Genomic DNA, 24,513 nt, shown 5'->3' on the forward strand with positions numbered 1-24,513 from the left:
CGCGATCGAGCATAGTTGTCAATAGTCCGCGCTTGTACCTATTATCGACATGACTGTGGTAATGGAGAAGCAGACCACTGTTTGTTGGCTTCACAAACACTTTAGTTTCAATACGAGGCGCTCTGTTTAGGAGTTGAGTACCGAGAAAGGGAAGCATTCCATCATTTTCGACCTCCATAGTGAAGTTGATGGCGGGGTGAGCGTGGTTGAGGGTGTTAAGAAAGTCCCTAGCTGTAGACAAATCTACTACCATGAAGTCATGTCTGTGCACACTCGTAAGATCTCGAGGTTACTAAACACTGAAGTCGATGTCGACGAGCATATCACAAACATCTCCTCGCATGAGCTCAGTTTCTTTCAGAAATTGGTTCTCTGTCGAGGCTTAAAGTTCGCCATACCCCAGCGTATCTCAAACATCGAGATTAAGGCGAGCTTTGAGAAGGCCTACTGGGACTTGGAACTGCATCTAAACAGTGAGAACTCTAAGGAACTGGCTGCCGCAACATTAAAATCTATAGCTCTCAATTACATCAACCATAAAGGTCCGAGTCCTCCTAAACAGCTTTTGACAGCCATTAAACAACTAAAGCGCCGTGATGATATCGTCATAACAAAACCGGACAAAGGCTCAGGTGTCGTTGTAATGGATAAGTCGGAATATAAACATCTACTATCCGAAGCTTCTGTCAATGACACCAGCAAATTTCGTCCCATTCCTTCTGAACGACCAAAAACCCGAGGCAGACCACCCAAGCACTATCATCCGCTTTTAGCAAAGGAGGCTCTTGTACAATCTATCATCACAAGGATCCTCCCTCACGCTGTGGCCCAGTCTCTTCGTCCGACCGGTTCTAGACTGGCACACCTGTACGGGTTGCCGAAAACACACAAGGAGAAATTAGCCATGCGACCAATCCTATCAGCGACTAATACGTATAATTATGCTCTGGCGAAATGGTTGGACAACAAGCTCAAACCGTTGTCGTTAAATCAGTACACAGTCACGGACATTTTCGATTTTGTGAACGAACTACCGCGAGACCTCAACATAACACCTGGTGACTTGCTGGTGTCCTATGATGTGTCCTCCTTGTTCACGAATGTACCTTTGGATGAAACCATTACGATTCTCGCAGACAGAGCCTTTAGAAACAACTGGTTTAATTCCGAGTATGATTTGAACATTTCAAAGCAAGACCTTATTGATCTTTTGGGTGTGGCCACCAAGGGGCAGCTTTTCCAATTTAATGGATCCCTATATGAACAGATCGACGGAGTAGCGATGGGGTCCCCCCTTGGGCCCTTGCTAGCCAACGTATTCATGTCGTCTATTGAAGAGAAATTAGATGTTGAGGGCAAGCTGCCACCTTACTATCGTCGATATGTTGACGACACATTCACTGTGATGCCCGATTTGTCTACAGCTAGGGACTTTCTTAACACCCTCAACCACGCTCACCCCGCCATCAACTTCACTATGGAGGTCGAAAATGATGGAATGCTTCCCTTTCTCGGTACTCAACTCCTAAACAGAGCGCCTCGTATTGAAACTAAAGTGTTTGTGAAGCCAACAAACAGTGGTCTGCTTCTCCATTACCACAGTCATGTCGATAATAGGTACAAGCGCGGACTATTGACAACTATGCTCGATCGCGCACATCGCCTGTCTTCGTCATGGTCCTACTTCACTGAGGAGTGCGAACGACTGAAGTCTGTTTTCTCTAAACTGAAATATCCCAAGCACCTTGTTGACTCCACTGTCAAAACCTTCCTAAATTTAAAGGTCGCTGACCAGCCCTCATTACGGTCCAGATCTACGACAGAAAACACTACTCGGGTTGTCATACCCTTTAAAGACCAGGAGTCTGCTAATATCGTGAAGACACAGTTGAAAGATCTCAGTGTGAAGCTGCAGACCAGTGTTCAACCGGTGTTTACGAGCCGCAAAAGATTGCCCAGGAGTTCCCGACAAGCGAACCTAAGCCTCAGCTCATTGATCAACAATGCGTTGTGTATAACTTCAAGTGTGACCAGTGCGATGCTGGTTATGTCGGTTACACCCGTGGCCATCTGTTCGTACGCGTTGATGGACATAGAAGCAAGACCTCGTCAGTACGCAATCACTATGATAATAGACACGCAGGCAGGATTCCGGATGACCTTCGCAATTGTTTTAGCGTGTTGAAAAAATGCCACAACAAGTTTGATTGTCTGATTAATGAGATGTTACTCATTAAACAATTACGACCGTGTTTAAATGTACAATCAGACTCAGTTCGCGCTAAAGTCTTTGTCTAACTTATGCAAATTAGAAACTCTGAACTCTTAGTTACTCTTGAAATCGCATATTTAATTAGTTTCCCTTGACAATGGCGCCAAGATGTCGCCGAAACGTCGGATTTATCTATCGTTAGTTTTTGCCTGTATATGTTTATCTAAATCATTGTTGATTAGAATTATCATAAAGCTAAAATAATATTATATACAATAACGATAAAAAGAGTAATCAAATGATTTAAAAATACCTGAATTCAGGGTTCTTATTATTATTTTCAGAGCATTCCTTTTGGAAACTGACGTCTCTGACATAGGTCTTGATCGATTTTATCTTTCTTTCAAAAGAAAGAGGGTTTTCAAGCTGTTTGACAGTGTCAGGTAAAGAGTTCCAGGCAATTGCAGCTCTGTGTTTAAATGAACGACGGCCCTGTTCGGTTTTTGGCCTAGATACAATAACATTTAACGATTTCCTAAGACTATAAGAAGAAGCGTTGTTAACAACTAGACTATTAACATCATCTAAATCTATATTATAAAAAGCTCTATGCGTTATATTTAGAATACGAGAACAATAAAAATATTTTAATGGCATCCAATTTGCATTTATAAGTACTGTTTCGTCTTCCATGTCTCTTGGGTAGTTTGTGGATAAGTCTTGCTACTCTGAGGTGGATTAGCTCTAGACCTTTCATCAAATAATCTGAGCAAGAGCCCCACACAGCCATACCATATAATACGCTTGGGATTACTGTTTTGTAATAAATTGTTTCTAGTGTGGCTTTTGGTGAAAAGCATATGCGTCTTAACATTTTAACTTTAGAGTTGTATGAGGTAGAGACAGATTTTACATAATTGGCCCAGGAGAGTCTTACATCAATGGCTATAACAAGACATACAGAGAAAGATCTGTATTCAATGGTTTTGTCTCCCCAGACTAAATCCTTCAGAGGGCCAATAAAGGGTTTTGTATCCAGGAGTAATGCATCACATTTCCCTTCATGAATAATTAATCTGTTCTTTTGGCACCAGGTTTGTAGCTGATCTAATATCACCTGGAGGGCTATAGCAACCTCATCAGTAGTATTACCAATGGTATAAAAGGTAGTGTCGTCAGCATATATGTAAACTTCGACACTTCTAATGCTGTCTGGAAGATCATTTACATAAGTAATAAAGAGCCTAAGTCCCAACAGGGAACCTTGAGGGACCCCAATTTTTACAGGTTTAGATTCCGAAAATGCATCATCTATTTGTGTCAATTGGCTTCTATTTGCTAAATAATCCATCAGCCATATTCACATATCTTCTGACACTCCCAGTGCCTTAAGTTTCTCACCCAGAATGACATGATCTACACAATCAAAGGCTTTCCTAAAGTCAATGACCAAAACGCCTACTTTAAGCCCATCGTCCAAGGCGTCTTTTCACACTTCAGTAAGGTGCAAAAAAGGCTTTCTGTCGAATGAGAGGTCAAATGATTATCAAAAGACCTACAAACCAACCATCTGGCCTGTTGCCCTTTTTGAAAGCTGCAGTTACCTGGGATTTCTTCCAACTGATAGGGAATGGGCAATCTGCTCTGCTTTTCATACAAATTTCAAAGAGCCCTTGTACAACAGAGGACTCACATAACTTAAGGTCTCTTGGGGAAATGTGATCCAAACCCATTGCTTTATTTGGGTTGATGGCACTGTGGCCAAGTGAATCATTCCGACCATCCCCACAGAGGCAAATGTTCTGGTACACCTTGAAAACCTGTTTCACAACATTGTTCATGTCTCTCCACACTTCTTCCACATCTGGTGCTGCGCAGTGTTTCTAGAAGCGCAGAAAAGTGTTATCACTTGTCAAGCTCAAGCCCAGGGCCTGACAAAGCAATTAAATTTAGCGTAGTTCTTGCCCGAGACGATCACAGATGCTGCCAACATTGAATCATTAACAAAGACTGTGTTATTATTCTGGTAGTTTAGAACCTCAGATGATGTCCATTTCCTGAAATGGTTATTGTCACATGAACATGTGATTTCAAGGACTGTTCCGGCTTTTTGAGTGTTGAAATGCAGTTCCCCGCCAAATACATTGTCATCAAAAGTAAATTTACAGTTATCACCAGCAATATCCAACAACTTTTCTTTTGAAACCAGGAAACGCAACTTTAGTTGAATGGCAAAATATTCACCCAGGTCAGCATGAACAACAGTAAGCTTTGCCATAGCTTCCTCCAATTCAGTAAGGATGTTCTCTTTGTTATCTTTCACACTTTTGCTAGAGGTATCTGCTGCTGCTGCATCCCTGTCATCAGCTAGTGGAGCAGGTAAAAGACTGCTAGCATTTCCTGCTACCCATAGTGAGAGTTCGCTAGTCATCCTCCAAACTTATTTCCATATCTTCACTTCCCAGAATTGAGTGAGAATCTCCAGGGCTAAAATTGATCAAAAGAAAATTCCACAAATTGACCAGAAACATATTAATCAATGTTACAGTATACCCTAATTAGAACACCGAGGGCTGAAAATTTCTGAAACCTTGCCCTTACATGAAAATTACCATTAATAAATATGTACAAATGTGCATACATGTACTGTTTTCTTAGACAGAAATCTTGAATCCTGTCCAATCTCTATCCCTCCCTCCATCTCTCTCCATCTCTCCATCTCTCTCTCTTTCTGTCTCTCTCTCTTTCTCTGTCTCTGTCTCTTTCTCTGTCTCTTCTCTCTCTCTCCCTTCATCTCCATCTTTATATGGGTGCCATCAAATCTTTAGTAGAGCCTGATTAAAGTGCTAAATATGCACTTATAAACGTAACCTTGGATGGGCTATCACATCAAAACGACTAATCTCCCTCATTTAGTTGGTTAATACAGAGAATTAAGTTTTACCAACCCGCAATTGTCGTCTTTATTACTTTGATAATTATAATAATAATAATAATAATAATAGTAATTAGTTTCATATAGCGCTCTTTATAGAAAATATTCATAAGCGCTTTACATTTTAAAATATAAAAATATAAAATATACATATTACAAATTAAAAAAATAGATAAAAGTAATAAGATTTATCACTGAATGTTTGAGGCTTCTCTGAACAAATATGTTTCAGACTGCTTTTTTTTTTTTTAAATAAATGTTTGGTGCCATCTTAATGGGCTTTGGAAGCTTGTTTCATATTGATGGCCCAGCATAGGCAAATGCCCGATCACCCGATGCCTTACATTTCATTCGAGGCATAACTAACAACGTGAGATTGTCAAATTGCAGAGCGCTTCAAGGAGATGACTTTTTCCTTATAAGATCTGAGAGATAACGAGGAGCCATACAGTTTAACGCATTGAACACAAATATTAAAACCTGAAACCTTATCCTGAACTCAATAGATAGCCAATTATCAGACAAATCTAAACCACTTTCATCATCTTCATCGCTGTCAGTGTCACTGTCTTGGGCAAAGTGCTCCAAAACTGTGTTTATCCTAGAAAACCAAACAATTATTTATTTCAAAAAACAGCTACAAATACGATGCAGAAGAGTATAAAATAAGTACTCTCTTTTAAAGAAGACTTTCAAACCACACAACTGGTATGTGTCTTCACTACCAAAAAACATCAAAGAACTTCGCTGTACATAAATCTATAATATAAAACTTCTAAAATGGGTACCTGACAGAAAAATCCAAGTCCTCCGCTGGATCAAATGATATTTCTTCATCACTGGAGGGCTGCTCCGATAATTCTTTTAAAGGTGTGGATGCTTTCAATGTGAGGCCACTATCCGCAAGTGAGTGAGGATTGCCCATAATTGTATTGAAAGATGAATTGATTCTCTGAAGATTGCATCCTTGGACGTTTTTTTCTAGGTCAGGAACACCGCTACTTTCAAGCTGAGTTATACTAGTAACATCCACATCGCTAAGAGACGACAAACATGTTGAAATTTACTTGAAAATTGAAAAACTTCCTGTGTCAATGTTGAGTATGGGAAACATGAACTTTGGGAGATGACAATGGGATGAAAATCTGTTACTAGGTATTTCCAGTTGCTTAGTTTCCTGCAAATTCTTTAATCTGAGTGTAATAGTTCTGAATGGTTATAAAGACAATGCAAACAACATATTTTGGTTGTTATAGTGTCTATACAACAACAGTCACAGAAAAAATGAATATATTTCTTTAAGTTATGAAAGAGAACTCTACAAAACATAACTTTTAATCACCTGGTTGAAGAAGCTGTATCAGCTGGATTAATATGACGTCGAGTAGATGGATTAATTGGTGTTGAAAAGAGAACAGGAGCACCTGCAACATAAATTCATTGAATGTAACAATAACATGGGGAAATACATAACACTATCCTACTGAAGAAGGCTGTGCTGACAACAAGAAACTAATTCAAGCAGGAATACAAGTAGAGTATCAATATAAAACATGTATCAATATCAATATAAAATGTATTATGTAGCACATGGAAATTGACATGTTCACTCAGTTACATCTACTATCAAACTAAACCAGTGAATCTGTTGCCAACGGCAGTGAAAACTTAATGAATAAATCGTACCAACGCAGCAATCAACTTTATTATAGAAATAGAAACTGTAATGTTATGGCAAAGATCAGAAAGATAACTTTTTATCCCAGCTAACGAGTACAAGCACACGTGTATATTCTGTCTCGTCCTACTGCGCACGCTCAAAACCTGATATGTTTACATCTCCACCCTAAAAACTTTGCCGGGTGAAAGAAACAAACTTGGTCTCTAAATTGGAACCTAAATAACGCAAGTATTGTTCAAATTGAATCCAACGCAACAAAATTCTCAGACGGCTAAGCCGAGTTGTTCTGATTAACAAAGTTTAAAGGTCCAGCCTTAATGGCTTCTTTACTGTTTGTGCCATCCTTTCTATGAATCCATTGCTCTTTGGATACACTGGTGAGCTAGTAATGTGATTGATACCCCATTGGTCACAGAACGCTGCACATTCCTTGCTGCTGTATTGAGGGCCGTTGTCAGATACCAGGGATTCTGGTATACCATGTTCTGCAAAGATTGATTTGAGGTGGTTGATTATTGCAGCAGATGTCGTTGAGCTCAACTTTCTAACGATAGGGTATTTGCTGTAATAGTCTGCGACTAGTAAGTATTGAGCACCTCCATAGTCGAACAGATCGCATCCAAGCCTCTGCCATGGATAACTGGGTACATTGTGTGGATGCAATGTTTCTTTTGGTTGCTGTTTGGAAAACTGTGCGCATGTCGGACAGTTCTCTGTCATCTGTTTGATGTCCCTTGATATGCCTGGCCAAAACAGGCTGTCCCTTGCTCTCAGGAGACACTTCTCTGTTCCCATATGTCCTTGGTGTATGATTTGTAACATCTGTGGGCGTAGCTTACTGGGAATTACGAGTTTGTGTCCCTTGAGAATGAGGCCATTTTCAACACTCAGGTCCTCTCTGAAGTTCCAGAACTCTTTCAGGTCTTGTGGGCACTCATTTGGATATTCTGGCCATCCATGATGCACGACATCTTTTAAGTGACTGAGTACAACGTCTTGATCAGTGTACTCTCGTACTTCATCTAGTTTGGCAGGGCTGGCTGGCAGTGTTCGAGAGATTGTGTCCAGTTCCACCACGGGGACTTCGTTGTCTTCAGCAGGGGGCTCCATGTGGCTAATCCTGGAAAGGGCGTCTGCTATCACGTTGCTTTTTCCTTGAATGTACCTGATCTCCACGTTGTATTTGGCCATTTTAAGTAGGAGCCTCTGAAGGCGCGGTGGTGCGCTCGATATGCTCTTCTTCCAGATGCTTTCGAGCGGCTTGTGGTCAGTTTCGATGACCACCTTCTTACCAAATACGTAATGGTTAAGCTTTTCAAGCGACCAACAGGCAGCGTGTAACTCTCGCTCTATGTTGCTGTATCGAGACTCAGTTTCAGTTAGTAATCGACTGGCATAGCACACTGGTTTGCCCTCTTGCGTCAACACACATCCAATGCCTTTAAGGCTTGCATCAGACTGGATTAGGTTCTCCTTTTCTGGGTCGTAATAGGCTAGGACTGGTACTTCAGTGATTGCTTGTTTGAGGTTCTGGAATGCCCTTTGGTGTTCTGGTTGCCACACGAATGGTACATCTTTTTTCATCAGCTGTCGCACAGGTTCTGACACTTGGGCTAGAATGGGTGAGAACCTGTTCAGGTAGTTAATCATGCCCAAAAAGCACTGCAGCTCTGTAAGGTTCTTCGGGGATGGCATATCACGGATTGCTTTGATTTTGGTTTCGCCAGGGCGGATCCCGTCGGGGGTCCATGTGAGCCCGAAGAAGGATGCTTCCTTCACTTTAAACTGGAATTTGTCCGGGTTAAATCTCACATTGTTCTCTGTTGCTGTGTCAAGGACAGTTAGTATGTGCTGATCATGTTGTGCTTCGCCCGTGCCATAGACAAATGTATCATCTGCAATACCGCTGAGCCCTTCAAGTCTGCCAAAGACCATATCCATTTTTTCTTGAAACACATCTCCACTGCACGTAAGGCCAAATGGAAGTCTTGTCCATCTATGCTTTCCCCATGGGGTGTTAAAGGTGCACAGCCTACTGCTTTCCTCGTCAAGACTAACTTGCCAAAATCCACTGCGTGCATCAAGGATACTGAAGTGGGTGGAGCCGCTGACTTTCGGTATCACATCATCTATGGTTCTCACATAGTAGGGGTTGCGCTTGATTGCTTTATTGAGATTCCGAGGGTCCAAGCACAGACGGATCGACCCGTTGGGTTTGATGGTGACCACAGCAGAGTTAACCCAAGGGGCATATTCATCTTGGACCTCAACCAGAATTCCAGATTCTTTTAACTGGTCTAGCTCTTCTATGTAGGTTTTCTGTAGTTGTACTGGAACCTGTCTTGGAGCATGCTGTACTGGGGGAATGTCAGGGTTAGTTTCGATGTGGTACGGGGGTCCTGGAAAGCAGCCAATTCCTGTAAAGACATCCTGATATTCTTCCAACAAATAGTCCTTTGTCAGTGGGAAGGGGTGTTGTTTGCCTCTGATGTCAAATAGTTTGACAGTATTTGCATTGGGCATGGGCTTTTCACTTTGCACAACATTCTGGGTGGTTGCATTTGTGCTGGCTGTGACTGGCCAGTTGAGCTTTAGGAGGTTCAGATCTTGTGCAGACATGTTACCAATTATGGCAGGGCCATCAACGTCAAAAACCTCTGCTTGGATAACTCTGGGGTTGGAATTGTTAGGACCCTTCACATATATTTGGCAAGATCCAAGATTTGGGATCTCGGCTCCACCATAAGCAGTTAACTTCACTGTAGGTTGTTGTAAGCTTAGTGTCTCAGGGCTTAGTTGCTTGTATAGGGACTTGGGTATAATGTTTGTTTCAGTACCTGAGTCTATCTTGCAGAGTGCATTCATTTGTTTTCCTTCTGGCTTCAGTGCCAAGGAGACTTCTAGCACAGCCTTTTCTCTACAGGATACAACGTTTACACTCATGGCCAGGGGTGTTGCTTCAATTGGGCCCAGGAACACATAATCATCTAATGATTGGGTAGGCTCTGACTCAGGTATGGCATTGTTATTACTAGTAGCTTCTATCTCATGCACATCCTTCTTTTTAAGTTTTGAAAAGCATACCTTGGCAAGGTGTCCCACCTTTTGGCAGTAATGACACGTTGCATTTCTTGCTGGGCACTGTTCATGAGAGTGAGGGCCCCAACCACAATTCCTGCAGAGCTGCGTTTTTCCTGACTTGTTGCCTTTTGGGTTTTGCCTTGATCCACCGGCTACTGGGTTCAGCTGGTCGCTTCGGAATTGGTTTTTCCTGGTTGAGCTAACAGGGTGTACTGCTGACACTACTGGGTTCATTAGCTGAAGCTGCTTGTCTGCTGATTCGTCTGCTTTTGCCATTTCTCTAGCTTTACTAAATGTCAGAGCATTTCCTTCTTTGAAACACTCCTTTCTGACATGGTCTGAATTCATGCCGAGTACAAGGAAGTCTCTCAAGAATCGATCATGATGTTCCGATGGATAGTTGGCTTCTTTGACAAGGATTCTAAGCTTTGCAATAAATCCTTCTAACGATAGTGTACCTTGTCGAAGATTGTGTAGCTCCCAGGCGGCGATCAGCTCGTTTGAGTGAGGTTTCACGTAGTTTTCGAATTTCTTCCAGTAGTTTTCCAGTTTCTTTTGTTCGTCTGCCGAGAGGCCCCAGCTGTTGAACAGCTCCAAGCCGTGCTCACCGGCCCAGTAAAGCAGGTGCTTACACTGAATTTCTTCGTCAATTTTGGCCATCGGGCCCGTAAAGAGCAGTTCACAGCGTTGTTTCCACATTTTGAAGCGTGAGTATAGGTTTTCATCCGTGCTCCAGTCCATGGTTGGACCCTTGTCAATGAATGAGGCGCTGGCGGCCATGTTGTTTTCTTGAATCGATCGTACACGTGTCGTTCGGAAATTACTTCACTCTTCCACCTTCTCCAGTGTATCGAGCTAAATGGTATGTTTGGTTACTTCACGATCCCACTTCTGACACCATGTAATGTTATGGCAAAGATCAGAAAGATAACTTTTTATCCCAGCTAACGAGTACAAGCACACGTGTATATTCTGTCTCGTCCTACTGCGCATGCTCAAAACCTGATATGTTTACAGAAACGGATCATACTCGCACAAACACAAGCTACACAAATTGTGATATGTAACACTGGAAACTTACCAGACTCCACTTCTGCTTGCACAGGAAACATGGAGAATTTAGTTTGGAGACAGTCCCTAACCTAATGAAAAACCAAAGCAAATAACTAAACACTCCCTGCAAAAACTTCAAAATAGACAACAAATATGAAATTCACAAATGTCATGACATTATAAGAGTGAGTTGAAGCTAACATCGTACCTTCTATCATAGTTTTTTTTTTTTTGAGTTATTAATATTACTATTATTATTATTATTATTATATTACAACATCAACTACAATAGGACAATGAAAGGAGATACAAAAGATAATACAGAAGGTAATGATGTGTGTTACAAAAATACAAACAAAAAAAGAATTACAAACTATTACAAAGTACAACATTTTGAGTAGGTACGTTGCAAAGAAAAAGAAACAATTACTAAATTAAGAATTAATTAAATTAATTAATAACTTAACTAAGTAAGTAAAATGAAAAAACTCAAAGAAAGTCTTCCCACTTTTTGTTGAAATTGTCAGAGGTTTTATTTCTAACTGCCGTTTGTTGTGAAGTATTTAATTTGTTCATAAGTAAAGAAGGAAAGCCGTCAAAGGGTACATCGTCGCCGTCTTGGATAGTGCAAAAGATATAATACTTGGCCACCGAGGTGACACAGTTTAAAATGTCTTTTGATTCTCTGGTGTTAACTCCCAAGTAGAGGTTGCCAGATACTATTTAAAAATGAATTTCTTTTGCTTCAGTTTCGTTTTAAACCAAAAATATCGAGCCACAAACTTTTCCCGTTTGATAGCAGCAAAATCAGGCCGAAAGTAAGACCCGCAAAAAACTGTTCAGAAATTACTATTGCAACGCAAAATAACGAGAAAACTACACAGTGTTGAAGAAAAAGGCCTTTTAAGGCAACATCATTCGATAAACATCAAAAAACTGCCGAAGCGATTAAAAAATAAAGTTTCAAATATTGCATACTAAATTAGATGGAGCGTTGGAGCTAATTTTAAAATAATTATTTCTCAAAAGTTCAACGCTTTTGAAAGCAATCACAGTAATGAATCAGACATTGGAGGGATATACATCACGTTTCTGAAAAAACGTTTTTCGGCCAAAGTATATTGACCTTGTACAAAGCGTTCAAAGTTACCGTGTTTACCGTTATCCTGCTACTTCGGCGAAACACCTCTCTTTGCCAATACGGCCGTGGATAGCGTGGTAAACGCCACTTTAAACCTTGCTAGGCATTCAAAGACCATCCTAAGTAGAAGGACGTAGAATTAATAGAGAAAGGAAGATGAAAAATACGCAGAAAAAGAAAATAACTCGAAATTACCATCTGCCAACGAAAGTTGAATCTGGAAAATGTCGTCGCGTGACAGCGGCCATTGACGTCAATTGTCTAAACAGCAGCTGAATCCAAACAAATGCACAAATAGAAAAACAATTTTTCCCGGCCAGAAAACGTTTAGTGGAACAATGTTATGTTATTTTTCACAAATGATGATCACTCAAAAAGAAAAACTTCCCCAACCGCCACACCGTTTTGGCCGCAGCGTGATCTGAGTTATGGGGTCACGACTGGATCCCTAGCCGCTGACCGCCCTAAGGACATTGCAGACTCGTTTTCCCACGCTCTTACGACTTGACGTGCAAATGACGTCAATGGCCCCTGTCACGCGACAACATTTTCCAGATTCAACTTTTGTTAGCAGATGGTAATTTCGAGTTATTTTCTTTTTCTGCGTATTTTTCATCTTCCTTTCTCTTTTAATTCTACGTCCTTCTACTCAGGATGGTCTTCGAATGCCTAGCGAGGTTTAAAGTGGCGTTTTGCCACGCTATCCACGGCCGTATTTGCAAAGAGAAGTGTTTCGCCGAAGTAGCAGGATAACGGTAAACACGGTAACTTTGAACGCTTTGCATAAGGTCAATATACTTTGGCCGAAACATTTTTTTCCAGAAACGTGATGTGTATCCCTCCAATGTCTGATTCATCACTGTGATTGTTTTCAAAAGGGTTGAACTTTTGAGAAATAATGAATTTAAAATCAGCTCCAACGCTCCATCCAATTTAATATGCAATAATTGAAACTTTATTTTTTAATCGCTTCGGCAGTTTTTTCGATGTTTATCGAATGATATTGCATTAAAAGGCCTTTTTCTTCCACACTGTGTAGTTTTCTCATTATTTTGCGTAGTAATTTCCGAGCAGTTTTTTGCGGGGGCTTATTTTCGGCCTGATTTTGCTGCTATCAGACGGGAAAAGTTTGCGGCTCGATATTTTTGGTTTAAAGCGAAACTGAGACAAAAGAAATTCATTTTTAATTAACAAATAAAGAAGCCTCGACTGTGCTCTGTTCTGTTGTAAAGCACGCAGGAAGCGGTAGAGCACGAAAGAAGTGTAGGGGAAAACACGAGACGTAGTCGAGTATTTTTCCCTACTTCTTGAGTGCTCTACCGCTTCCCAAGTGCTTTACAACAGAACAGACCACAGTCGAGGCTTCTTTATTTGTTTTATGATAAAGAATACGATAATTTCCCCACGCATTTGGCTGAATTTTCAAACCAAACTTTATTTTCCAAGCGAGCAAAAGTGGCGTCAGCCGTGAACTGTTCTCTGATAAAGCACGCTAAAATAAGCCAATCACAATCCTTGTTAGAATTGTTGAAATAATTTGATTGGCTAACGAAGCGACAGCTGTCAATCGCAAACTGGACTTCAGCTAAGCTTTCAGTTTCGAGTAGTTCGAGCGGCTTTCGAGAGAAGAACGATGCCTTCGAAGTTCGCTTTTAAGTTAAATTTTAAATACGGATCTAAAGGCAGGTGAAGGTTTATAGTCCAGAGGAATCCGGCCGTATTGTGGCCCATGAAAACTTGCACTTTTCCAGTGGAAATTACGAAACGCGGAGCTCAAAGCTTTCGGATGAAAATGCAAAATGCTGAGTCGAATTTGAAGGGAGCTACAGTTATTTACGGCTCGTAGCCGAATGTAGCAAGATTGCCCGAACTAGCCTAAAAGTTAGACAGACTAAACGGCTCCCACTGGTTCTACTCCGAGCACAGAAGAGAATATCGGAGCAAGCTTTGAACTGACCACTCGTCTGTTCACTTCGCTGAGATGACCGGAGAAAGAGCGTTACTACACTACATGTAAGTGTTGCTTGAGCAATTGAGCATTTTTACAAAAAATAAAGCTTCTCATCGTAAACAGAGACAGTTCAGTTGTTGTTTTCTGTCGTTGATTTACTTCTTAAGTATAATTTCTGCCTTCGTAACAAATGTAATGTCTTTTATCGAAGCACTGTTTAGGTTGAGAATTTGTTTATTTCGCTACGTGTTTTGTCGGCGGGAATCTAGCAAAACTTATTTTAGTACAGTTTTAACACTATTGTTGCGAACAATGGACTCGGTGAGCCATATTTACTACAGACAAATAGCTCTTTTCCATTGCGTTTGTCTGAATCACAGGGGATGTTCAATTTGGGTCAAACTTGTCAAAATTCCGAAGCAAAAATTTGAAAGCCAACTTACCGTCATCAACCCGTGCTCTGTTCTCTGATAAAGCACGCTCTTTCAGCCAATCAGAGCGCGCGTTGTATGGAAACTTTATTATAAATAGTATTCGGTAACCTCTACTTGGGAGATAAAAATCGGCCGATTTTATTTTTTAGCCGGAAATCATCGGTCGTCTTTTAGGCGCAGGGCCTCTTAATACGGAGAATAACGCTGATTTTAATCTAAACATTGAAGATCTTCTTTTTGGTACTTTTCCAAGTTCAAGTACCTGTTACAAGTAGAACGTGAGGGACTGGGCCCAGCCCCAGGTTACTTATTATTATGGGATCGAAAATCCCACGCGTTGGCGAGAATGAAAACGAAACGAGGATCGATGAGAAAACGTGTTGTCATTGTAGTTTTGTAGTAGTTCCTGTGCGAGATTGAGTAGAGTGTAACATTTGGTGACCCCGACGTGACAAAGAAACCATCGAAATGTCTATAGAAGTCGTCGAAGAGATTCAGATAGAGGTGAGAACAGCAATTTGTCAGCTTAGCGAAGCGAGTCTTCGAGAAATCTGTGCGGGGCTACATATCGAAGTTAAAGAGACGGATACGGGACGTCTGGCGTTAATACAAATCCTAACGAAATATTTAGACGCCGAAGAACTCGGAACTGAAGCACTAACGAATCTCAGAGAAACAATTAAAGAAAAGAAACCGGCAACGAAGGACGCGAAGAGTGAACAAGAGGGTGGTGTGAAAACCGAACATGTGGATCAGAAGCCTGCTGTCAAGTCAAGCACAAATGCAGTTACGCCTAAAGAAACCACAGCGATTCCACCGTTCAGGAAGGAATTTAAAATATCGGGACAGATTGGAGATTCACGTCAGAAAGATCGCTTGAGCTTTACCAGTCTTGCTCACCAAATTAACACTGGATTGAAACGGGGCTATAAAGAAGAAGAAATTGTCGAGGCCGTTATTCGAGCCATCAATCCAGGCCTTAGATTGAGGAGCTACTTGGAAGGTAAGCCCGATCTAGATCTTGCCAGATTACGTAAAATACTCCGGTCACATTACCAAGAAAGGGGGGCTACGGAAATGTATCAGCTGCTCAGTTCGGCAGTACAGGAAGCTGGGGAGACCCCTCAGGACTTTCTTGTTCGCCTCCTTGATCTAAAGCAGAAAGTACTGTTTGCATCTCAAGAAGCAGGATCTGATTTGAAGTATGACCCAAAGTTGGTACAGTGCATGTTTCTGCATTCATTATTAACTGGGTTACGGAATGATAACATTAAAATGGAGATAAAACCATGCCTGCAAAACACCCAAGTGGAAGATGCAGAACTTTTTGAGAAATTGAATGCAGCAGTTAGTAATGAAACAGAAAGAATGCAGAAGCTTGGTTCCCGTCATGACCAGCTCACAAACCGAACCCCCACACAGCTTGTAGCTCAATTGGCCACCCATGACGACAGCCATGCCTCAGTTGAAGGTAAAACCCCAGAAAAGCCACCAAAAGTTAACCTTCTTACTGAAGTTAGAGAGTTGAAAGCGGAATTGGCTGCTATCCGGGAGGGCATGGAACAACAAAGCCGCGCTAGCCCTCACCCACAGTACAACCCTGTAGAGCAAGGGAGGGTTCGCCCTAGAGGGTGCTGGAATTGTGAAAGACAAGGAAGGGGTTTCCGTTGCAACCATTGTTTCAACTGTGGTGATGTCGGCCACTTCAGTTACCAATGCCTAAGGTCAAGCCGAAGGGGCTATAACTCAGCAAGCCCCCAGGGAAACAGACAAGGGTTGCCCCCACGGGACAAGGAGCAGCCCCCCCCGATTCATGAGCAGTCCCAACAATGCATGAACTGTGGAAAGAGGGAGGATTGGGCACATCAATACTTGCGGTGTTCACAGTGCCATACTAGCCACTATTGTTCAAAAGTTTGTCAAAGGGAACATTGGGAGAAGCATAAGAAACTATGTCAAGCCATTAGCGAAGTTGAACTGAGGGAAAGGGCAGGTGTTGAAACATTGAAAACGTCGTTCAGTTCCCACCTAACCCCGAGACAACGCTCTAAACTCACCAAATTAGTGGGAAGAAAATGTGTGGTTTCCTGCTTGATTCAAGGGGAAAAGGTGGATGCCCTGTGGGATACCGGAGCTCAAGTTTGTGTTGTGTCCAAACATTGGAAAGAAATTAACCTACCAAACGAGCCAGTAAGAGACATAAGCGAGTTATTGGGGGAAGATGGATTAAATCTCCAGGCCGTGAACGGTACAAAAATCGCATATGATGGCTGGATTGAGGTAGAGTTCCAGTTGGTTGGGGAGGACGGGTACTCGGAGCCATTGACAGTACCCATACTAATAGGAAGTGAAGATAATCAGGAGTATCCCATCATCGGCTTTAATGTCATTGAAGAGGTCATTAAGAGGAGTAGTAGCCCCAACACAACCAGCCTATTGCCCCGAATAGTGAATGACTCGTTCCCATCTGTGAAAGAGGGCGAAGCAAGAGCGCTGGTTAATTTCATCCAAAGTATGGATGATGAAGCTGACACCGGTATGCTCAGAGTCGGCAGACAAGACATACGTGTCCCACCAGGAGAGACTGTGAGAGTCAAATGTCAGGTACACTTTGGACTATTAGAAGAAGATTTGCCTGTTGTGTTTGAGCCCAAAGAGGAAGGGGCGTGGCCTGAGGGGCTAGAAGTTCCGGGCTGTCTCCATCGAATCTCCCCGAGGTCTTCGAGCCGAATGTATGTTCCAGTATGCAACAACACCGAACGAGAGATGACCTTACGTAGGCGGACAGAACTGGGCACTATACAGTTAGTGCAGTCCGTCACGCCACTGCCAGTCGAAGCTGAACAGAAACAAGAGAAAGAGGAAGGTGAAACTTGGAGTGAGGCAACCAGTTATGAGTGGGAGCCAAGTCAGCCCGAACAAAGTAAAGCAAAGTGGACTCCCCCAGTTGACCTGAGCCATTTGTCAAGTGAGCAACGGGTGATTGTCAAGGAGATGTTGAGGGAAGAATCCGGGGCCTTCGCTATAGATGATGGTGACATTGGATGTGCCGAAAATTTGAAATTGGAAATCAACCTGAGAGATGACGTCCCAGTACAAAAAACATACAATTCAATTCCAAAGCCCTTGTACGAAGAGGTAAAGTCACACTTGCTGGATATGATCAATCGTGGTTGGATAAGCAACTCAAAGTCACCCTACTCTTCCCCAGTGGTGTGTGTGAGAAAAAAAGACGGCAGTCTGAGACTATGTGTTGACTATAGGCAGTTAAACAGCAAAACTGAGGATGACCGCCAGCCCATCCCTCGCATCCAAGACATCCTGAATAGTCTCAGTGGGAACACTTACTTTTCAGTGTTAGACCAAGGAAAAGCATATTACCAAGGATTCGTAGCAGAAGAACACCGACATCTAACAGCGTTCATCACCCCCTGGGGTTTATACCAGTGGAACCGGATTCCTTTTGGCCTTAAAAATGCACCGGCAGCTTACCAGAGGTACATGGAGAAATGCCTAGAAGGTCTCCGCGATGAAATATGTATTCCATATCTTGATGATGTCCTGGTGTACAGTAGAACATTTTCTGAGCATGTAGACAATGTGCGAAAGGTACTTAAACGTTTGCAGGAGTATGGTATCAAGCTGAAGCCAAAGAAATGTGAGTTGTTTAAGCCCCGTGTTCGTTACTTAGGCAGAATAGTCTCAGCAGATGGCTACACGATGGACTCAGCAGACGTTGCAGCAGTGGCAGCCCTTAAGGAAACTAAACCAAGAACTGTTGGTGAATTGCGCAAACTCCTGGGTTTCATAAGCTATTACCGCCAATATATTCGCGACTTCTCCAGATTAGCCAAACCCCTTTATGACCTACTTTCAGTTAAAGAATGCAGTGACCAGCCCAGCAGAGCTAAAGGACAGAAAGAGCACCCCAAGTGGAAGTTGCCGACATCGAAAGGACAATCGTCATCAAATCACAAAATCCCGTTGAATGAAAGACACCAAGAGCGATTAAACTTCCTAATTGAACTTCTTATGCAGCCAGGGGTAATGGTTTACCCTGACTTTGAACGACCATTTGTACTGCACACGGATGCCTCAAGCGAAGGACTTGGGGCGGTGCTCTACCAAGAACAAGGGGGGAAATTGAGAGTTGTTGGCTATGGCTCAAGGACATTGACGCCCGCGGAACGGAACTATCACTTGCACTCAGGAAAGTTAGAATTCTTGGCCCTAAAGTGGGCAATTACTGACAAATTCAGGGATTACTTATTCTATGCTCCATCCTTCGCTGTTTTCACTGACAATAACCCGTTAACGTATGTGATGTCATCAGCAAAGTTGAATGCCACGGGGCATCGGTGGGTGGCCGAGTTAGCGGATTATAACTTTACAATCAAGTACCGACCGGGCAAGACTAATGTTGACGCGGATGTTCTGTCAAGAATCCCATTGGACATAGACAAGTATATGAGCGATTGTACAGAGGAAGTACCCAAAGATGTCCTTGAAGCAACCGTGGAAGCAGTTAGGGAACAGGCAAAAGGCACAATCCCATGGGTTACGGCAATTGCCGCAGACTTGACAACTCCTGAACCGACATTAAAGGATCTGAATCTAAAACCCTTCAGCCCTAGTGAAATCAAGGAGGCACAACACTCGGATAGTGCTATATGCCGCGTGCTTTACTACAAGACACACGGGATCAAACCGGGTGGTGGCCAACTGAAGAATGAACCCCATGGAGTTACGAACCTTATGAGAGAATGGAAGAAACTGGAAGTTGATGAACATGGTATCCTGCGACGAAGAACAAGCTCTAAGATACAATTAGTTCTGCCACACAACTTCATCCCAGTGGTACTTAAAGAACTACACACAGAGATGGGACACCTTGGAGTGGAGAGAGTCGCAGAACTTGCAAGGTCCCGTTTCTACTGGCCACATATGGACCGTGACATAGAGTATTTTGTGACACAACGTTGCAGATGCATCAAACAGAAGAAATCAAACACAGTCACGAAAGCACCTATGATGCACCTGATGACATCAGCACCCTTTGAAGTAGTTTCCATTGATTTTCTGCATCTGGACAAGAGCAAAGGTGGATATGAATATGTACTGCTGATTGTTGATAACTTTACCAAATATGCCCAAGCCTATGCAACGCGCAACAAGACGGCCCGCACTGCTGCTGAGAAGATCTACAATGAGTTTATCCCAAGGTTCGGTTTCCCAGCACGAATACATCACGACCAAGGTGGTGAGTTTGAAAACAAATTGTTCCACAACCTAGAACGTCTCAGTGGAGTTGCCAGCTCGCGAACCACTCCATACCACCCACAGGGCAATGGCCAGGTAGAACGCATGAACCGAACGTTACTCTCGATGCTAAGGACCCTCCCGGAGGAAAAGAAATCGAACTGGAAAGATTCCTTAAACAAGCTTATACATGCGTACAACTGCACAAGACACGAAACGACTGGGTTCTCGCCATTTTACCTGATGTTTGGCCGTTCCCCACGATTACCAGTTGATTTGCTGTTTGACCTAGACAACGACCTTCAACAGGGTGATTACCAGGACTATGTAAAGACGTGGCAAGCAGATATGAGACGGGCCTACGACCTAGCATCTAGGAACACCCAGAAATCGTCAGCCAGGAGTAAAGTGTATTACGACAAGAAGGCTTCCGCAGCAGTCCTACTCCCCGGCGACCGCGTACTTGTTAGAAACCTTTCAGAAAGGGGAGGACCTGGAAAGCTCCGTTCACACCGGGAAGAGCAAATTTATGTAGTTGAGGAACGCATATCTGATAGTCCAGTCTATCGAGTAAAGCCAGAACTTGGCCGTGGGAAACAACGAGTGTTACACCGTAACTTGCTACTTCCTTGTGATGCTTTACCACTGCCTAAACCAACGAGAGCATCATCCAAGACCACCCAACTAAGACCTAGAGTGCCACCTCAGCCTGAAGACATTGGAGAGAGTTCCGATGATGAGTATGAGATGAACACACTGTCCTCTCCAGTCACCCATGAAATAGCCTTTCCGGCGGAAGTAGACACCCCTCCTATGGACCCACAGGACCACTGTGATAATGAAGATTGTGCCACTATGTCAGATACCAGGGACCAACCTGACCCACAAGTGGACACTGGTGACTCATCAGTGCCAAATTCATCCGTTCTAGATGTGACTGATATGGCCCCTGAGGAAAGTGACAATTCAGATTCAGAGGAACACCTAGAGGGAGCTACGCGACCTAGAAGGGAGAGACGACCCCCTCGGATTCTGACTTACAGTCAGATGGGGGTACCCGAGTACCAACGTTTAAACCCGGTAGTAAACGCAATTCAATGCCCTCAGGTGATACTTCCCTACCAAGTCATGGCCAACTGGCTTGTACCTCACTGCCGGTGTGTTCACTGCACCCCGCACATCCCATTTATTCCACAGCTGCAGTATATACCACAGCCCATATGGACAAACCAGTAATGAACATTCCTGAAGTCACAACTGATTACTCCGAGTATTAACCATGGACAAGCAGACCTGTTGCTCGCCTTCTGTGATTTAACTCATAAGCGAAATTTGTGTTGGATTTTCCCTCTAGTTACAAACTGTTAAAGACAAAACCTGCGGATAATGGAACTGCCACAATAAGTATTCAGTTTGAAACATGATGAGAACTGACGCTCCCTCCTAACCATTGTTCTTTTTGGTTTTGTATTTCCTGTTATAATGTCGGGACGACATTTCTGTTGGAGGGGAGTGTGTTACAAGTAGAACGTGAGGGACTGGGCCCAGCCCCAGGTTACTTATTATTATGGGATCGAAAATCCCACGCGTTGGCGAGAATGAAAACGAAACGAGGATCGATGAAAAAACGTGTTGTCAGTGTAGTTTTGTAGTAGTTCCTGTGCGAGATTGAGTAGAGTGTAACATACCTTGATAAAAACACTGAACTACACCCTCCTCTTTCTGCGGTATGATATTTATATGAGAAAGCTCCAGAATGACTTACCATTTCTATTACTTTCCGACTTTATCAACAAAGTTAAATATAAGTATAAACTTGAAAAAATTATTTAATATTCGTAAAAGCTCCTCCATCTGCTATTGTTTAGATTTAATATAATTGTAATACAAGTATGATTGTACAGAAAGATTTGTTTTATGTCATTGTAAAAATAGGCTTAGAATACGTGATGTAATAAGTGTTGTAAGTGTAAGAAATGATTATTAAAAAAACCATAGTAGGCTGTAAACGGGACATGAAGCTGAAAGATTCGTTGAAATTTGTCATGTGATAAGAAGTTAAAATTTTCGTCAAGCAGGTCATTTATGTACATGATTCCAGTGCGATGCCATTGTTTTAAATAGATCATGTGTTTATCTATTAAAATGTTTTTATTGTTCCAGATAATTTTGTTTTGCTTGTGTGTTTTGTCTCCTAAGATAATGGGTTTGTTTTCTTGACAGTACTTTAATATTGCGTGATAGAAGGGTGGTACATTATTCAAATTCAGTAACTTAACATCATATCTACAGTTTAGTAAGAAAGAAAGACCGCCGTGTTCCCTGAAGAAATGTTCAATAAGAGTTTTCCAGGAAGAGTCGGAGTTTTGGCATATTCTTTTAATCCAGACAATTTTGAGCGCGGTGTTCATTACTTCAAAGTCGATCATTTTTAATCCGCCTTTATTTTTTTCACCAACTATCGTCATTCTCTTAATTTTGGGGGGTTTACCAAATGAAATTAAAGATCATGCTGTTAATCGTGTCAGACAAGTTTTTAGGTAAATTAAGATTGGAGCTGTTGAAAATTAATTTTGATAAAGCTAGATGTTTTGACGATGTTTATTTTGCCAATTAAGGTTAGTTTCCTATTTTTCCAGATATTTAAAATCTTATTCATATTTCGCAGCTTTTCATCGAAGTTAAGCTTATCAGCTTTGGTGGTGTTGTAGGAGAAGAATACACCTAAGGTACAGGTGGGATCGACAGGCCAGTTGAAATTAAAAGGAGTGTCGGATCTGTTTTTCCACTTGCCAAGCCACATGGCTTCGGTTTTGGAGTTATTGACTACTAGACCGGACACTACTTTGAATTGGCTTAGCAGCTTAAGTAAATGACTAATAGATTCCGTGTCACTGAGAAAAACTGTGGTATCATCCGCATACATGGTCGTTTCAATTTCGTGGTTTCCTAATGTTATTCCTTTGATGAGATTGTGATTTTTGATGGCTCTTGCGAGAAGGTCGAGACCGATAACAAATAGAAGGCCTGATAGAGGACAACCTTGTCTTATCCCACGCGTTAAAGAAAAGAAGTGAGACGCGTGCTTTTGTTCAGAGCACAGCTGGAAATGTTGGAGTATATAGTCCTGAACCATTGTAAAAGATTTGGCCCAAATTTGAAGAGCATGAGAGCTTTCTCTAAGTAATTCCACTCAATGGTATCGAAAGCTTTCCGGAAATCCACAAAAACTGCCATGCCAGGAGAATTTTCTTTTTCCAAATAAAACATTAGATCTTGAATTTATCGGATATTTTCACCAATGTAGCGTCCTTTAGCATAGCCAGTTTGGTCGGGATTTATTATTGTACGTAATACTTTTTCTAAGCGATTTGCTAAAACTTTAGTGAGAATTTTGTAATCGATCAACGTTCAAAAGAGATATTGGTCGAAGATTTTCAAGGATGGTTTTATCTTATCTTATATTTTTTGGGGGAATAAGAGAGATTATGCCTCGTCGTTGGGATATCGACAAGGAGCCGTTTGCCTGAACGCGTAGTAAAAACTTCCAACAATCAGCGATTTTAGCTCTGACTGGAGAAATTTTAAAAACTCAGTTGTGAAGCCGTCGTTACCGGGAGATTTGGCTACAGCGAATTCTTGTAAGGCTTTAAAGGCCTCAATTTCTGTGATAAAACCTTCACATAAAGCTTACTCGAAGTCGAAATGTAGAAATGTTGTTGGGATTAAAGAACACGTCTTCATCAGGTTCGACGAGGTTATCAGATTTTTGCGAATTATACTAATAAAGATTGGTAAAATTTGCTTTGTTCTTCTTAAATATCAACCTGGTTAGTTAGGACTGAACCATTTTGAAGTTTCAGTTTGGAGACTAGCTTTTTAGAGTAATTTCTTTTTTCAAGATTTAAAAAATATTTGTTGTTGCGTTCCCCTTGCTCATGCCTTCTATCATAGTTAGTAGAGGGGACTAATATGTGGTCATTTGACGTGTTTTAAACGCTAAAAAATGTAGTTCTGTCAGCTTGAATGGTTTTCAAAAGTTTATCATTTCGAAAGTAAAATGCCCGGCGATAACTGTTCGTTTTTTTGGCTGTGGTACGTGCCGGAGGACGAAAGGAATCGGCATCTGGAAACTGCCCTGTGAACGAAACACCGCATACAAGAAGTGGCGAGAAGAGTGGCTGAGTGAGATCAAGAAAACAAGAGTTACAGACACAGATTTTTAAAAACAGATCGACAGTGACAAGGTGTTTACCTGTGAGAAACATTTCAAACTTGAGGTTATAGAATTGTGTAAGTACTGCTGTTGTTGTGTCCGTTTTTTATGATGTCAACATAAGCTAACTAGCTGTCAGCTGTCTCAATAAATAGCAATAGTGTGATTGCAATAAACCATCGTAATACTAGACTAATAGATACTGGTTGACAATATTTATATTTGTTCCTTTTTTTTTCAGTAAACTACTGTTAGTATTACCCACTAACATTAAATTTCTATTTTACAGGTTTATTGTAATCACTATTACCGTTCTTTTTTTTTAATTATTAAAGTGGTTCTACTAATCTATTAATGTGGCAGTCAAATACACAAGAGACAAAATTTATTTAAAGGATACTTCAAGGTGTATTATACTGTTTTCACCCTAGCACTGAAACATGTCGAAAATTAGCATGATTATTTGAAACATGTTTCCTCAAAACATGTTTGTTCTCTATTGTTCCCATTAGCTTTTGTTTCCAGACACATGCCATGCCATAGTTCTATT

At 41.7% G+C, this 24,513-nt stretch overlaps 1 protein-coding gene and 1 pseudogene across 1 annotated transcript in view; one reads left to right on the top strand and one right to left on the bottom strand.

Moving 5' to 3' along the window:
• The window catches only part of LOC145502893 (uncharacterized), a 3,245-nt pseudogene extending 773 nt beyond the window's left edge, over positions 1-2,472 (top strand).
• The window catches only part of LOC145502921 (uncharacterized), a 124,813-nt gene that overhangs the window by 91,479 nt on the left and 8,821 nt on the right, over positions 1-24,513 (bottom strand). The window lies entirely within an intron of this gene.

Source organism: Orbicella franksi, chromosome 11, assembly GCF_964199315.1.
Source record: "Orbicella franksi chromosome 11, jaOrbFran1.1, whole genome shotgun sequence".
NCBI lineage: Eukaryota > Metazoa > Cnidaria > Anthozoa > Scleractinia > Merulinidae > Orbicella > Orbicella franksi.